Below are 18,622 nucleotides of genomic sequence, written 5' to 3'. Positions count from 1 at the left end.
CTCAACAATCCTCTCCAAGAAGTTCTGTCGCTCAAGATTTTGGGTCTCACTATCTGCCATGATCTTTCTTGGGAAAACCACATTTCCAAGCTGGCCTCCAAAGCCAGTCGCCGACTGGGCATCCTCCGTCGTGCGAAGTCCTTCCTCGGCACACCTGAGCTCCTCACCACATACAAGGCTTTCATCCGCAGCTCAATGGAATACTGTTCTCCCCTATGGGCCGGTGCTCCTGCCTCACACCTAGCTCGGCTTCACGCTGTTGAAACCAAAGCTTTCAGAATTATTGGAATCTCCCGCGATGAAGCTATCTCTGAGGGCCTTTCACTCACTCACCGCAGGCAGGTAGGTGGTCTTTCTGTCTTCTACCGACTCCTCTCCGGCCTTGCACCCCCAGCTCTCTCTGTGCTCTGTCCCCCAAATATTCCTACAGGTCGCACAAGATCTGCCAGCAACCCTCTGATGGTTAAACTGCCGAAATCTCGGCTCTCCGCTCACCTTCACTCTTTCATTCCTCTTTTCTCCCGCCTCTGGAACAAACTCCCTCACTCCCTTCAATCCCACTCCTCCCTCCAGGTCTTTAAAACAGCTGTTCACCACCATCTCTTATCTTCCCCCATCCAAAACCTTGATCTTTTCTACCCCCGCTAATTCACCCCAGATCCACCTTGTTTGAAATTCCAACTTCTTTCCTGGAAGTCCTGGCAGTGTCCATATGTTTTATACCTCTCCCACTGCCCCCTTCCCACGCCCCCCCCCCCCCAAAGCCCTCGCCCTCTCTCAGATCTCTCGATGTCTCCATGTCTCTCGGTCCCTGCTCTCAAATGTTGTGTTTGTGTCCTCCCCCCTCTCTCCCCATCTTGTCTACCGCTCCCTATGTTATATGTTTTATGTGTCGGTTTGTCTTTCTGTGTGATTAATGTTCGCTCTTTCACGAGCCTCGATATTGTATACAAAAAAAAAAAAAAAAAAAAAAATGTGACCAAAACGATGTAGCAATTGTGGATTGTGCTCTAGGATTCTGGTGTCATCTTCATGTGAAGAGGTGAGGTGTTGGACGATTGAATGAGAAAGAGCGATCTGTTTCACAAAACCCACGGCGTGACTAACCAAGCTCCCCATCAATACATTCCCTCACCAGGAGATTAAAGTGAGAAATTTAACTTGTAATGAGAGTGAGACTAGACAGCTTGGCCTTGTTGTCGCTGAGATCAATGAATCTCTTCCAGTTGTCGGGGTACAACTTGATGTCTCAGCTGCCAATCACCCTTATAGCTGGCCTGAGGCCTCCAGCACTCCAAAACTCTCATTCCGATTTTGATTGACTGTTCCTTGTACTTGTTAAACACCATCCATCCATTTGCAGTAATGCCTACAAATGGAGTTGACATTCCAATGAGTATATCAACCAAAGATGAGAGCACCAGCTCCAGGGTGGTCCAAAAAACATCGATCTCTCCGATTTTGATGCTCTACTGGATTATTGTTAGAAATGGTCTAAAACATTCACCCACCAAATATTTTCGCTCAATTCCATCTATAAACTCATACACACTTCAATTGAAATATGGCGTTTTTCACCAAATTTGGCTAAATGAGAACAATCCAATAGCAACCTAGGTGGAAAAAGTACATGCACTATTGTACGAAGCCATTTTGTGGTTCATGACTTTTTGCATGCGCTTGCGCCTGTGAGTGTGAAATCATCATGGTCGAAACATGTTTGACAATGCTTGAAACATGTTTGAAACATGTTCATACATGTCTGACTCATGTTTCGACCATGAGGACTTCACAGGGGTATGTACCATAAATGACATTATTTAGGAAAAAAATATTTCTAAAGTCTTCTGTAAGTCATTAAAATTGACCAAAATGACAAATTTATATGTTGAGTGTGTATGAGTTTATCGATGACTCAGATGCAAAATATTTTTTGGGTGAATGATTTAGACCATTTCTAACAATAATCCAATAGAGCATCAAAATCCAGATAAAAAAGTGCTTTTTTTGCATTTTTGGACCACCCTAACCAGCAAGCTTCCCAATGGAATGAACTTGTGCAATCCCATCAATTATTGTACACGTGTGTATCGAATTTATTAGCAGGTGGTTGCGAATGGGATACACCCTCTTACAGTGGATCCCCTAGCTGTACCTTGTCTGTAACTTTCAACTTTCTGACTATGGTGGCCAGAGACAATGGAACTTGGAAAAGCTGCTGCAAATTTTTGTCTACGTCAACATCCCTGCCAGCTTCAATAGCAAACTACTCTTCAAAAGAAATCACGATCAACTTTAAATGTGCGACATTTCTATTTCATCTGTGATTATTGTGTCCTCCACTTTAGGAAATCATCACAGTCAAACTTCAGTCAAGTGGAACCACAATCCTTGTGACTGCATCTGCCACCTTCTGCCTCTGCTAATAAGCCAAATATGGTGGAAGGGTCTTCTGCAAATGATGCCCTTTCGTTGTATGTCAAACTCCAACCATCTTGGGCAGTGTCAGTGCAGGTGCTACCCCCCCCCCCCCCCCTAGTCCTTGAGCCACCATTGCCATGTCTTTGACCTGCTCACGACGTTGGTCGACAGGAATGTGATTCAACCAGACTCAGTGGAGTAATGCTTAGAGCGTCCGCAATGAGTCTGGCAGGTCGGATGTTCAAACCTGACCTTGGCCGAATCACACCAAATACGTTTAAAAGGTAAGTTTTGCTTGCTTGATTGAAGCTCAGCATTTAAAAACGATAACGCACAGACAAACCACTGCACAGGCTTAAGGGGCCAAATGGCTTCCTCCTGTGTTGAGGATCCTTAGTGTGAAACTCATTGTTAAATGTTTGGTTATTTTCCTTCAACACAAAATCCAGGTTGAAGAATCTTTGGTAGACCTCGGGTGCTGTTGCTTCATGTTGTCTCGAGTCTGCAAAGGTGAACTGCACCCTCCTTGTCGAAGTGAACATGGTGACAAACTGCAAATCTCCATAAATGAAGAGAGACAGAGAGGTTCGTTTCCACTTTAACCTGGCCCATTGGAGAGGGGTTCTTCAGGATAGGTCAGAGGCCGGTGCACTAAGTCTGCACCATCGTGTCAGACTATTTCTGCCCACTATTTCCAAAAAATGTTCTGTGGGGTATTTGATGCCTACAAGTAACTGTGAGAGCTTCGTTTGAAAGGAATGGGGGGAAAAAAGCAGGAAAACGTGATACTTTGACCTTCCGCAATAGTCAGAAGGTCAACATCGCAAAAAGAAAGGCACTGAAGAGAGAGAGAGAGAGAGAGAGAGCTGCTTCAGCATTACATGTTTCACAGGTTCACGTGAGTTATCGTTGACCTCCTGACAGCGATCGTGTCTGCAAAAGCGTCCCGTTGACCTAGAATAGACAGAACGTGCTATAAAGTGTGGCAGTCATATTGTCTTGGTGGATTCCGGCTGAAATGGTGCGAAATTCACACTGCGAAGGGAACTGGTATAGATAGAGGGAACTAACCAAACTCACCCTGCATTGAGTGTGCCTTCCCTGTTGTCTGCGGAATCCAGACGTAAAGCAATCGGGGACCTGCGTGCCGTGCCACCCGTGTCTTTGTGAATGTCCGCCTGCCCTTCAGTGTGGTCGAGGAGGGAATGGTTAAAATGCGTGGAATCCCATCAGAGCGCGCCATTTCCACCACCTCACATTCCAATCAAAATACTTCACTTTCATGGGTTGACGGGTGATTGATCACACTGTTGTGGAATTGTCTTTGAGCTTTTAACAAATAGTTTTTGTATTCGGTTTTGTTTCGTACTTTCTCAGTAATTTGATTGGCAGCACATCATACCTGGGCTTATAAAGGCCCCATTTACAACTGCAAGTAACAGTAATTGGTGTGTGTGTGTGTGTGTGTGTGTGTGTGTGTGTGTGTGTGTGTGTGTGTGTGTGATTGTGAGTAAGATTTTAAGTCTGCGTATCATTGTGTAAGAGCATAATTATGTGTGCAATTGTGAGCATAATTATGTGCATGTGTGAGTGTTTACCACTGCCATCTAAGGTGGATGGAGGTTATGTTTTCACCCCTGTCTGCTTGTGACTTGGCAAAAAAGTTTTTTTGAACACGCATCACTCCGGTTTGTGTGTTTGTTACTTGGCAAAAAAAATGTTTTTGGACAAGTATGTTGTTTGTCTGTCTGCTCACTTATACTTGCCTACAGGTCACAATTATAAACCAATCTTCACGAAACTTCCGCAAATGGCAGAGTTCGTGGTCCGACAATATCCTACTTATTTTTGAGGACAAAAGATCAAAAGGACAACATAGGCCCAAGGTCAACCACTTTCTTCAAATTTCTAAAATCCTCCATTTTCTACCGATTGACTTGAAATTTGAATAGGAATTACATAACAGCGAACTGAATTCAACCACCAACAATTTTGGAGATCAACATAGGCCAAAAGATCAACATAGGCCAAAGGGTCAACTTAGGCACAAAGGTCAACAACCTTTTCAAATTTCTAAAATCCTCAATTTTCATCCAATTGACTTGAAATTTGAATGGTATTGTCGTGTCCACCCTGTAGTGAAGACCTCAGGGTGACGATTGGCCAACCGAGCTTTACCTCTGAGGCATTTACCCCAAACTATGGCGATGTTATCTCTTTAGCACGCGAGGGAAACAGAGTTTCCTGGTCTTATTTGCATGGACGGACGCAAGATGGGGGGTTAACGGGTTATCCGATCCCCACAGACAAATAAACGTACAAGACAGGCATGAGAAGGAAATGCAATAAATAATGATTTCATGAAAATAATCGCAATACAATAAAAAGGTGACACTAAATTCCTAAATTGAAGGACCCTCCACATGGACTCGTACACAACACAAGGGAATGATAAATGAAAATAAATGTGTAGTGTGGTGCGTTGGCTGATACTCCACCTGGCGTCTTTGACCGGTCCCTGAACAACCGCGCATGAACTGCACACGATGGCACACAGTTGCGCCCAGGGCAGCCACCTACCCGTGAAGCGGCGGCAAAACTCCTTCATCCTCCCCTCGTTCCACCTCGTTCCACGCTTAAAATACCCAAAGCACACAGCACGACGCGCAGCCATCACAAAGCCAGCACCAAAGCAAGTGTATCAACTGTGACCGCTCACGATGAAGGCCAAACCAAGAGAGAGAGAGAGACAGGGAATGCGTCCACTCGCAAAGAAGCCCAGCGCAAGAGAGAGACAAGATGCGACCAAACTCCACGCAGCCCAGGACGAGAGAGAGAAAATGGTGGGATGTGTCCATTTTTTACTCCTTCGTCCCAAACGTTCTCTCTGACGTCACACTCGCTCCAATCAACGAGCGCCACCGCATCGCCCCAACCAATCGTCCTTCGGGGCATGGCATCACGGCCACACTTGGCGCCCATCGAGAAGATTCGGCTGGGTGGTGTCAGTGGTAGTGTCCGGATCCGGTCGGTGATCACGTTATTTTATTTAGGTGCTGATCACATGGCTGGTGGTGTACGTGTCATAAGAACAAAGGGAAAACTACAGAGGCATTTACACACAGGAAATCTACCCTTATACCCTAACTAATTAGCATCGCTCCACCCCTCGCCATGGAGAAAAAAAACGCTTACGCAGACATCCGGGCATGACTTCATTACAGTAAGGTTTCTCTTCACAACATTCGGAGCACACTACCATATACAATCCTACCTGGACTAAGGTATTTCATTACCTACCCCCACAAACGTAAAAGTATTGTTATGTCTGGGGGTAAAACACTATCTACAGCCAGATAGATCTGTGTAGGTAGGTATTCGACTGTCGCGATATGGAATCTACCTGTAATAAGTTCTGTGTGTTTAGGCGATTTGTCGGGTTAGGATGTCGGCTTGTGAACATACCAGGATGTTCGAGTGTTAGATAGTATAGGGATTAAAGATAACAGCCCCTGTGTGTCACACCTGGTCATCAAACCTTTGTCCCTTATGTCAATGCACACCTGGAGACACTTAGTTAGGTCCCTAGCGCAACATTAAATAATTCCCTTCCCTGACAAGACTTTGGAAGAGAACAGGCAAAAGGAAACCAGGCCAGGACACCACCGATGATGGCCGCCGCCAACTACACCTCCGACAGGCCTAGGAACATCGAGTAGCACGTGCTATGACCACGCTACACGCCACGAGCTATCACCATGCTACGGTCCTGTGATTGGTCAGCGCACTAGGCGTGAACCTCCAGCCAACGAGTGCGAGAGGTGCGAAGCTGGAAGGTTCGGTGGAAGTCGCTAGTTGGTAGCGCGCCAAGGCTGACGTCACTGGCAAGGTTATATCAGCGCACGCCGAATGACATTTTTGGAGAGAGCACATCCGGTTCTTGTTTGCGCAGCCCTTCCTCTTGGACATCCGGCGCTTCGTCTTGCGCAGCACGCTCTCTTCGTCTTGGCAGACCGATCGTGACTGGAGATCGACCTTGTGTGGAGATCGCTGGTGGTGCTTTGGGCCGTGTGGTGCTTTTGGGGCATTGGACGCGTGGTGCTCGGTGCTTTGGAGCTTGGTGCACGGACCTCGTGAGCGGCGAGAGGCTTGGAGCGGGGCCTGGTGGTACGCGAGCGGGGCCGTGTTACACTGCAAGACGACGAGACCAGATAAGACCGCACGCCACGTACACTACATAACGAACGTGTTATTTTCGTGATTCAGTCCCCTGTTTGTGCTTGAGGTCTGGTGTGTGGGATCCCAATTTAGGAGTTTTAGTTAATATCGCGGTTCCCTGTCAGGTCCTTCTATTTAATAAACCCTTGTATTATTTTCCCCTTCCATTCAAAAGTTTGTGTCCGTGTCGAGATAATTTCCTTGCAGGATCGAAGCTGATGTCGGCACGCTCCAGGTAAGCTTTTACCGCAGCTCCCACTTTCCTTTTTCCTCCCGCGTCCATAGTTGAGTCCGTGTTTGGCCGTTGCCTCAATTAAAGCCGTTTTTGGTCCATCCGTGAGCCTCTGGTATTAACCGAAGGCTACGCACGACAGTATTTTCATATCAGCAAACTGAATTCAACCACAAACTATTTTTGAGATCAACATAGGCCAAAACGTCAACATAGGCCATATTTCTAAAATTAACAATTTTCATCCGATTCGCTCAAAATTTGAAGACGATTTGCATATCAGGTCACTGAAGTCAACCACTAATTATTTTTGAGGTCAAAAGGATGCTCTACTGAGTGCCATTCTACTTTGTTCTCTTTTTCCAAGTGTCACGCTATGAGTGATTTTACATGTCTGTTTGCTATGACGAAAATTGAGAATTTTTGTCCTATGTACAGTGCATTTAGAAAGTATTCAGACCCCTTCACTTTTTTCACATTTTGTTATGTGGCAGCCTTATGCTGAAATCGTTTAAATTCATTTTTCCCTCATCAATCTACACTCAATACCCCATAATGACAAAGAGAAAACAGGATTTTAGAAAGTTTTCCAAATTTATTGAAAAGAAAAAACTGAAATATCACATTTACATAAGTATTCAGACCCTTTGCTATGACACTTGAAATTAAGCTCAGGTGCCTCCCATTTCTCTTGATCATCTTCGGGATGTTTCTACACCTTGATTGGAGTCCACCTGTGGTAAATTCAATTGATTGGACATGATTTGGAAAGGCACACATCTGTCTATATAAGGTCTCACAGCTGACAATGCATATCAGAGCAAAAACCAGGCCATGATGTCGAAGGAATTGCCTGCAGAGCTCAGAGACAGGATTTTGTCGAGGCACAGATCTGGGGAAGCCTCCAAAAAAATTTCTGCTGCATTGAAGGTTCCCAAGAGCACAGTGGCCTCCATAATTCTTAAATGGAAGAAGTTTGGAACAACCAGGACTCTTCCTAGAGCTGACTGCCCAGCCAAACTGAGAAATCGGGGGAGAAGGGCCTTGGTAATAGAGGTGACTAACACTAGTTGGTCACTCTGGCTGAGCTCCAGAGATCCTGTTTGGAGATGGGAGAAACTTCCAGAAGGACAACCATCACTGCAACACTCCACCGATCTGGGCTTTATGGCAGAGATGCTTCATGGCATTTCTTCAAACTTGGCACAAAGACAATTTACATGGGTATACATATGCAGAGGATTTTGTTTTGTCATCTGACCAAAGAGGCCGATTGACAGGCTTTAACTCTGTACAGCAAAATTACTAAAACCACGGCGGTGGCGATGACATTTTATGTCTTTTTCTTTTTGTTAAATATGAAATTACCTTTTGAAGAAACAAAGGTATATTTTGATTACAATTCATGCAAAGAAAACGAGGTAATGCACATTTTGCTTAGAGTTATTGCGGCAGCGGTCCATTATACACCGCCAAAAGAAGGTAAATTTCCATAATACAGAGGAAAGGAAATCGTGAAGTCTTTAAAAAACAAGCGTTACGCCTAGGTCCCCCGTCGGTGAAGTGATGTGAGTTGACAAAGTGGAAGACGCAAGGCGGCCATCTTGGATTTTGACGTGGCGACCCAATTTTCAATCGCGTTCTTCCTTATGCCGAGATACACCCACACACAAGATTAGAAGTTGGTACTTCGCTTATTTTTCAAGATATTCCGCTCACAAGGTTCAGACATATATATGGTGACGGCCATCTTGGATTTTGACGTGGAGACCCAATTTTCAACAGCGTTCTTCCGTATGCCGAGATACACTCACACACCAAATTAGAAGTTGGTACTTCGCTTATTTTTCAATATATTCATCTCACAAGGTTCAGACATACATGGCGGCGGCCATCTTGGATTTTGACGTGGCGACCCAATTTTCAATAGCGTGCTTCCTTGTGCCTAGATACACGCACACACCAGATTATAAGTTGGTACTTCGCTTATTTTTCAAGATATTTCGCTCACAAGGTTGAGACATATATATGGTGGCGGCCATCTTAGATTTTTATGTGGCGACCCAATTTTCAATAGCGTTCTTCCTTATGCCGAGATACACCCAAAAACCAAATTAGAAGTTGGTACTTCGCTTATTTTTCAAGATATAAATCTCACAAGGTTCAGACATACATGGCGGCGGCCATCTTGGATTTCGACGTGGCGACCCAATTTTCAATAGCCTTCTTCCTTGTGCCTAGATACACCCACACACCAGATTAGAAGTTGGTACTTCGCTTATTTTTCAAGATATTTCGCTCACAAGGTTGAGACATATATATGGTGGCGGCCATCTTGGATTTTGACGTGGCGACCCAATTTTCAATAGCGTTCTTCCTTATGCCGAGATACACCCACACACCAAATTAGAAGTTGGTACTTTGCTTATTTTTCAAGATATTCATCTGACAAGTTTCAGACATACATGGCATCAGACACACATGGCGGTGGCCATCTTGGATTTTGACGTCGGTTGCACCCACACACCAAATTCGAATGCGGTCCTTCGCTTATGCACGCATGCATGCCCGCACGCCCGCCCGCACGCACGCATGGACGGACGGATGGACGGACGGACACACGGACGGAGGGGAAAACCATAGTCCCCCTTTCGCTCCGCGGAGCAACGTAGGACAAAAATAGCTTTTGGTTTTCGCATGAGTTTTCAAAGCTGAATCGGGTGCAGGTGCAGGATTTATAAACAAACTATATTTCACATGTGCATGGACATGTATTCACATATTATTTGAAGTAAATACATGGTGTAGATTATGTAATTTCTGGATATGATGAATTAATTGGCAGTACCCATTTTGGAAAACATAAAATGTCACATAGATGCAGCATCTAACTGAAGATGTCGAAATGTCATACACGTCTGTACCCATGGGTTCCCCATTCGTTCTATATTGTTACGTTTGTGGGGTGGGTATGGAATACCTTAGGAAAATTTTAATCGTGTAGGTTAAAAATGCTACGTATGCCACGAAGAATCTGGATGTAGTCAGTAGGCCTTCTGTCCTTTGCATGTCGCCATAAGGAGGGTGGTTTGTGCTAATTAATTACAGGGCTTATGGTTAATAATCCCCAGTATGTATTGACTCCCTGTGGTTTTTTCCTAATGTTCTTATAAAACTCAGCCGGCCAGGCAATGGACTAATTCGCTCACAACGCCGCCAGGGCCAACAGACCAAGCACATTTGCCAATTGGCAAGTAAACCCGACGTCATCCGAACATTCCTGAACAGAGATGGAGAGGCCATGCACCGGATGATTGGGTAGCACTCGGTGATTGGACAGAGTGTGACGTCAGCAGTCAAACACTTGAGAGCTGAAGGGAAAAAGCCGCCGTCTCGCCATCTTGGTCTCTTTAGTCCTGGTGGTCGTTGGAGATGGTTGCATTCTCTCTCTCTTCTGGTCCTGGCTGCATGGCGGACGGTCGCTCCTCTCATGCGCGCTCATGCAGAGAACCTTCGGAGCATTGTGAAGTTTTTGCAACGTTGGAGGAGGGGGGGGGGGGGTATTGTTGGACTGTGGTGTCTTTTGGGGGAGCTGGAAGCGAGGAAGGGCTGGTTGAGTGCCTGCTCTTGCCTGGGAGTTTTCTGACGCGCAGGTTCGGTGCCATTATCGGGGCGCACCCCGCACAAGCAGCTACGCCGGCAGCAATGACCAACGTGCCCTCGACGCACTTTGGGGCCAGAGCTGAGGGTCAGCCCTACAGTAAGGGAAGTTATTTTTACTGTTATTCTCCCCTTGTTTTTATACGAGTCTGAATGGAGACATCTCAAATAAGGAAATCGTTTTTACCTCACATTCATTTTAATTGCTTGCATTATTTTCAGTAAATCATTATTTGTTGACTTTCAATTTCTTGTCTTGTTCCGTTTCTTTGTTTTGTGGGTTCGGATTAACCCCTTGTGTGATTGTCGTGTGTGATTGTTTTGTCATGTGATTAACCGTTCCTGCACGCCAAAGACAATTCCGTCAAGGTTCGAAATACACCTCGGATTTAAAGCTCATTTCGGCTATTCATCTGAAGCCGGTCTTAATCGGCCACAGACAGGACAATATTATAATAGAGGAGAGTCTGTCCATCCGTCCATCCCGAAACTACTCCCTCAGGTTTGGGGCTAGCTACGCCAAACCTTCTGTGGGTCGTTTTTTGGGTCCCAGCAGGTGTCCTAAGGTGGGTGAGAGGTTTCGTAAATTCCTCAATACAATTATGATTTTGAGTTTCGATTTATATTAAGTGTTTTGTATCTGCACTTTCTCACTGGCAGATTTGTCTGTATTGGTTATCATGTCAGATCGGTCAATATGCATTTACATCATGAGTGCTTTTAACATTGTATTTTGTTATATTAATGCTATATTAAATTGTGATTGGAATGATGTTCTTCGGAATGAAAATATAAAGAGATTTTGTTTAAAGCAGAATGAGGAAATGACGTGAGAGCTTTCTTTACAAGGCTTTCATCCGCAGCTCAATGGAATACTGTTCCCCCCTCTGGGCCGGTGCTCCTGCCTCACACCTAGCTCAGCTTCACGCTGTTGAAACCAAAGCTTTCAGAATCATTGGAATCTCCTGCAATGAAGATAACTCCGAGGGCCTTTCACTCACCCACCGCAGGCAGGTTGGTGGTCTTTGGCTTCTACCGACTCTCTCCGGCCTTGCTCCCCCAGCTCTCTCTATGCTCTGTCCCCCAAATATTTCTACAGGTCGCACAAGATCTGCCAGCAACCCTCTTATGGTTAAACTGCCAAAATCTAGGCTCACTGCTCACCTTCACCCTTTCATTCCTCTTTTCTCCTGCCTCTGGAACAAACTCCCCCACTCCCTTCAATCGCACTCCTCCCTCCAGGTCTTTAAAACAGCTGTTCACCACCATCTCTTATCTTCCCCCATCCAAAACCTTGATCTTTTCTACCCCCGCTAATTCACCACAGATACACTTTTGTGAAATTCGAACTTCTTTTGTGGAAGTCCTTGCAGTGTCCATATGTTTTATACCTCTCCCACCTCCCCCCAAGCCCTCTCCCTCCCACAGTTCTCTCGATGTCCCTGCTCTCAAATGTTTGTGTCCTTCCCCCTCTCTCCCCATCTTGTCTACCGCTCCCCTTATTTTGTGTTTTATTTGTCGTTTTGACTTTCTGTGTGATAAATGTTAGCTCTTTCACGAGCCTAGAACTTGTATACAAAAAAGAAGAAAAAAAGAAAAAAAGAGTTTCCACCTGTAACATTCGCGGATTTGGCACTTGCAGTTTTGCTATTGACCGTGTGTAGAAACATTCAGCTGCAGTAGTTTTTTTGCCCAAGTCCTTCACGAACCAGTTGTCAATGCCTGACGTTCGACTGAAGGTGGCACAGGAATGTGGAATTTATTGCTTAATGGTTTGCTATTCGCCGTTTTTTCCCCTTCGTTCACGAACCGGCTGTCAAGTCACGTTGGGTCAAAGCCAAGCCACACTGGATCTGGAGAAAAGTGATGGGAACGCAAGGTGAAGTCGCATTGACACCATGGAGACCCTGACGCACCACACGGTACCATCACACTTGCACCATATACTCATGACTATTAACCAAGATCAAAAATTTCCCGCAGAACATACTGAACAAATTACAAATCCTGATCTAACTTTGCCTAGAGATGATATAACTATTACTGGGTCTATTTTCCCCCTTGAAGTGCCAGATTAACACCCCAATGATCTGTTAGTTCATTGAACAGATGATGATGATCATGGTCAAGTAGGACTTGCGAAAAACACATTTAAATGATCATTGAAATTATACATCGCTGTGCAAATAAAAAAAAGTATATCAAAAATGTTCTCGGAATGAGATACAATAGTTCAAGGAACGAAAACCTTTTTAAAAATATTTTTCAACATATCAGTATATATAATTGATACCAGCACAATATAATTGATAAACAAAATTATTTGCTTATTGAAATATGATAGTATTGTTGGACAGAGGTAAAACAGCAACAAAGTTGGCATAAATTTTGGTATGGTGAAATCCATGATCAAAAATAAATAATAGATAGACAATCTATAGAATAAATAAATAAATAGACAAGCTCTCCAAATCTTGTTTTAATTGTAACCAGAAGCAAAATAACTACAATATAGTGCAATACTATTCTTATGATTGTAATAGCCACATTCTATATATAATTGTACCTTTACTGCTACTCATGGTGGTGTACTGTATTTTTAGTCTCCAGGTATGAGGCTTATGGTCGAGCAGAACAGGCGAGTGAAGGTTCAACAGAAAGATTGGGTGAAGGGGAAAAAATATGACAACAATGCATGAATGGCTCACAGCAGGAGGAAAGTGTTAGTGGATGTAGAAATAGTCTGATGTATAAATGGGAGAGACCATGAGGCCGTGATGGGCATCGGAGTTGATGGCAGAGATGGAAAGCATGAGACAACAAGATGACTCCACCTCCACACTTGGGAAAAGTGAGGGGTGAGTGAATGGAGGTGATAATTAAGCTTTGGCCTCTGAGAAGGTGACAAGGTAAGTGTTACTGGTAAAATCTGTGTGACCTGGATGGGTTTGAGTTGGGCAGAGCTAGAAGGCACGAGAGGAATAACCAAGAGAGAGAGAGACAGTGAAAGCCTCAAAGGCCCCCAACCTGCCTCTGGTGAGCAAGAAGCAGACCCTGAGACTCAGGCCTTTGTCTTGTGATGCCAATGACATGGAGGGCCTTGGTCTCCACCACATAGAGGAAACGAGATGGGAAACAACACATCGGTCAATTGTGATGAGCCATATTCCTTAGCACTTTCAATCAAGGCCCTGTACACCAGAATAATTTATTAGTCGGTCAGTATCACTGCCCATAAATCATAAATAAATGCATCACATTTGCCATTTACTGGGTGAAACAATGTACTTAATGCAATCTTAATATGTTCAACATTACAAACTCTCACTATCTACGCCATAAAACACAATGTCTGTTTATGTGTTTGTACAGATGTCTATCCCCCTTCATTAGGGTAGGTTTTAAAGGCCAATCTTTTAACACAAATGTGTGTTCACTATGGTATATTTTTTGAGGATAAAACTAACAAAAAAACATTTTCCATAAAAGAGTAATTATATCTCTTCTATTGGAAATGTAGACGGTGGCTTGCAAACCGAGCCTCAATGGCGGTGTACAGCAGCGATTTTTTTTTAATAACAATAAATACAAGGTGCAGGGAGGTGAAATTTTCTGCACATGATGTGCAACGCACTCAGAGTAAAACAAGTGTTCATTTATGTCTGTATGGTGTTTAATAAATAAAAAGGTATAAGCACACCTGATGCTCACAAGGCTGCACCATCGAATAAACTGATCCAACCTGTCATATTTGACGGGTGTTTTACTTGTAGAATAATAAAATCCCAGCAAGTCATAAATCTTTTGCAGTGGGATGATCAATTATGAATACTAGCAACGGTACCCGCCCTATGGGCAGAGCTTCAATTGGGAGGCCCAAATGAAAAGGCAAAATATCAGAAATTTAAGGTTTTTTTTTTTTAATTTTAAACGATTTATAGAAACATCCGTTAAATCATATCGCACGCAAATCATCAAAATCTAAACAGTATTTGTAGAATTTGAATAAAAGTCACATCACTGTTCATATCGGTAAGTATTATTCCATCGTGTTTGGAAAAACTGGAAAATTGGAAAAACAATTTCGCCTATTTTACTCCAGGGGGTCCCAGGATTACCCACCCAAAATTTCGTTGCGATCGGTTCAGCCGTTTTTGCGGTACCTGGGAACAGACGGTCGGACATTTGGTGAATTATAGTAAGATTTATTGACACCAGTTGATATCAAAGTAACATTTGGTGTTTCAGAATTTTTTTCCCCCACAAGAGTGACTTGACGAGCAAATCGGGTGGCATGTTCCTTTTATCCCACGCTTCTCCCACAATTAAGCAAGTAATAGTTCTGGAGGTAAAAGAAGCCAAACCTTACATTAAAAAGAGATCCTTTGTATTCATTGTAGGTATTACTGCATACAACGGTATAGATTGTCAAGATAACCACCTTGTGTGCAGATGCATTGTTGTCATAATTGCTGTGAATGACACTTGATGTGTGACAGTACATAGCTGTGCCTTTGTGGCTTTTTCGCACCGAGGCCCTAGAGCAGGGTTCAAACTCCGGACAGGTTGCAGCCAGCCTGCAGAAAACAGACACCTGGCTTTGTGAGGACAAAAGGCTGTTTGTCATTCCCTCCATATCGCAGCCATATATGGTGACACATCCACCATGTGCGTTTGCTCCAGGAATGTGTTAATCCCCCAAGAAATAACATTGGTTTTATACCGGAACCACTTATGTGCAGTGCAAACTCAACTCACGTCTCAGGATGTTTTCTTAAGCCGTACAGGTATCTTCTTCGGAAGAGAAAGTTGATGACCCTTTGAAGGATCTTGCTCTTTGCGATGCGGACTTTTTCCGTTTGTAAATAAATTAATAACCCGCAAGAGCCAGAGATAAATAATTTATTGTGCCGACTCTAATTTTTATAGGTTATAGTCTACACCTGGTGTCAGAGATATGATCAGCTACATAGAAGTCCACAGTGCAGACTATTTAACCTTTGTGATGGCATTTTTTAACCGATCTAGTTGGTTCATGGAGGGGCTTGTATGTGTGTCGGAGTACTTTTACATGAATTGTATGATGGTGTTATTAGACAGTGGTCAAAATCGACATGGTATGTGACTTTTGTGAACTAATGAACTCGGCATCATGAGCCAAGTACTTACAGTACCATCAGGTGTCCACGAGAACTTCCGATCGTCAAGTGTGACTTCTTGTAAAAAAAAAAAAAATTCACTCTGACCTATTTCCAAGGAAGATGTACATGTCCAAACACCAGCTTTTCATTTTCACCTACCGTAGAGGGGCCAATTTTCATACTCGCCATGCAAGGTCCACTGATTGTAATTTCCGTTTTCCGTTTGCACGTTTCAGAAGGTGGAATAAAGTTCTCCCAGGACTGAAAAAGTCAAAAGAGCCCGTTTTTATTTTGGCGGATCACGTTTCAAAAACGGAATTGTGATGTTTTTTGCGGTTCTCACATCTTTGTTCAAAGGGTTCTCTCATTGAACCCCAGATAACCCCCAATTGGAGTTAACTTGTACAATTTTCCTCCGGTGTCGTTTTGCAAAAACTCAGTGAGGTTCTTTCATAGTATACCCATTACTACAACTATCACTGCTCCTCTTCACCTTTCAGATTATTTTGACATCATTTGTCAGATACTGAGCCTGGTGTTGGCTTAGCGGTTAGGGTGCCGGCTTGGGATCCTAGGATCCTGGGTTTGAATCCCGGTCGATCGCTGAATTAACACCAGGGGGGTTGACTCAGCCTGTCATCCTTCCGAGGTCGGCAAATTGAGCACCAGTTCACTGGTAATTCCGGTACTTCCCTGTGTGTCGCAAGAGGTGACTAACAGGGTTGGCGGCAGGAAGGGCATCCAGCCATAAAACATTGCTTCAAAAAGGGGACCATGGTGCCCGAAAAAGGTGAACCCCTGCTCTACGGGGGAAAATGGCCTCGAAAGGTGGTTCTGCCAGGTCCTGGTACTTTGTCATTATTCTAATTTCCGTGTTGTTTAGGCCAAAGTTTCTGTGTACTGAATGAAAGTGAAACTGAAACTGAAAATGAACTGAAATTGTGAAACTGAAAATGTGAAACTGAATGTTTCTGTGTACTCAATTAGCAATGCATCATTTTCCTTTTTGTATTTTTCATCGATGGTCCAAGGCTCACAATGGAGATAACCCACACACACTCGGACACACAACACACACAAACAAACACACACAAACATACACGGAAACACACACACACACACACACACACACTGATGAGCCAAACACAACACAGCAACTAAAATTGGGAGAAGTGCCCTCACTTCCCGGTGCACTCTGGGTACCAGCGATATCATACCAATGGAAACGCTTTTCTCACCGAACTCACGAGGGTATTTCCTCAGGAGGAACTTCCTCCTCCCCATGGATGCCAACCGATGGGGATTGTCCGTGCTCTATCCATTTAAATGCTGAACGTCCAGCAAGGAAGCAGCACGTAGCATTTTAAAGTCTTTGAAAAAATTTTTTTTTTTAAATACTGCATCGAGGCTCGTGAAAGAGCTAACATTTATTTCACAAACAAATCAACCAGACAAACAAAAATATATAAAAAGAGGGAGCGGAAGACGAGATGGGGAGAGAAGGGGAAGCACACAAACACTGAGCCATTGAGCTGCGGATGAAAGCCTTGTATGTGGTGAGGAGCTCAGGTGTGCCAAGGAAGGACTTCGCACAACAGAGGATGCCCAGTCGGCGACTGGTTTTGGAGGCCAGATTTGAAATGTGGTTTTCCCAGGAAAGATCATGGCAGATAGTGAGACCCAAAAGCTTGAGTGACAGAACTTCTTGGAGAGGATTATTCAGAAAGTGGATGGGAGGATTGTCCAGTCAGTCTTTTCGGAGAGACATTGTAAGAGTGTGAGATTTGTCAGGATTGAAAGACATGTTCCACTTGTTTGCCCAGTCTGTGATTTTGTCCAGGTCTGCAGAGAGTGAGGAGGCTGCAGACTGCTGATCTGAGGGATGAGGAATGGAGCGACAGAGAGTAGAGTCATCAGCAAAGAGATAGAGAGGATTTTCAAGAGAGTCAGAGAGATCATTGATGAAGATCAGAAAAAGCACAGGGCCCAGAACACTGCCTTGGGGAAATCCAGCCTGAACAGGAAGAGGAGATGCGAGAAACCCATTCAGGGCCACACGTTGACTACGACTAGAGAGGAAGTCCGCCAGCCATGCGTGGAGATTTCCATCGATACCAAAGGAGGAGAGTTTGGTGAGCAAAGTGGGGTGCCAGACCGTATCGAAGGCACAAGATATGTCAAGAGAGACAGCTCTAATTTCCTGTTTGGCATTGAGGACCTCCATCCATTGTTGAGAAAGCAGAAGCAGCATGTCCAGAGTAGAGTGACCGGGTCTGAAACCAAATTGATGATCAGAGATCAAGCCATTGGAGAAGAGGAAAGATTTCATATTTGAAGCAATGATGGATTCCATGACTTTGCTGATAATTGGGAGAAGGCTGATTGGTCTGTAGTTGCTAGGATCTGTTTTTGCACCTTTTTTGTGCAAAGCAGTAATGTTGGCTGATTTCCAAGCAGATGGCAGATGAGCTTGTGCAAAAGAGTGGGTGAAGAGAACAGAGAGAGGGAGTGAAAGAACGGAAGAACAGGATTTTAGGACCCGTGGGCTGATGCCGTCAGGTCCAGTTGCAGAATCAGAGTCGAGGGTTGACAGAAACCTTTCCACCTTGTCAGGAGGAAAGGACACAAAGTCCAGGAGCAGCTGGGTATGACTAGGTATGGTGGGTACAGAGAGGGATGGGTTTGGGACACAAGATTTAGAGGCAAACACAGAGTTGAGGCATTCAGCTTTTTCACATGTGGAGTCAGCCGTGTAGCCGTTTGAGGTGAGGGAGGGGATGGAGGTGGAACAAACACCAGAAACCGATTTGACCAGATGCCACCAGGATTTGGAAGAGGGAGACAGATAAGAGAGTTCGGTCTTGAGAACGGAGAGATATTGTTTCCTGGCTCTCCTGAGGGTGGACACACACTTGTTTCAGGCTTTGTGAAAGGAAATGAGATTTCCTTC

General features: G+C 44.3%; 1 long non-coding RNA gene across 1 annotated transcript; it reads right to left on the bottom strand.

Moving 5' to 3' along the window:
* Positions 1-13,002: 13,002 nt before the first annotated feature.
* LOC144889105 (uncharacterized) lies at positions 13,003-16,781 on the bottom strand. The gene is made up of 3 exons (XR_013621593.1): positions 15,290-16,781; positions 14,973-15,108; positions 13,003-13,636 (listed from the first exon to the last, which is right to left on the bottom strand). It is a non-coding gene; the product is annotated as an uncharacterized LOC144889105 (long non-coding RNA).
* Positions 16,782-18,622: the final 1,841 nt, after the last annotated feature.

This window comes from Myxine glutinosa, unplaced genomic scaffold, assembly GCF_964187855.1.
Source record: "Myxine glutinosa unplaced genomic scaffold, kmMyxGlut1.1 SCAFFOLD_814, whole genome shotgun sequence".
Lineage (NCBI taxonomy): Eukaryota > Metazoa > Chordata > Myxini > Myxiniformes > Myxinidae > Myxine > Myxine glutinosa.
The sequence above is the reverse complement of the archived record's forward strand: the minus strand, read 5'-3'. Positions and strand labels throughout refer to the sequence as shown.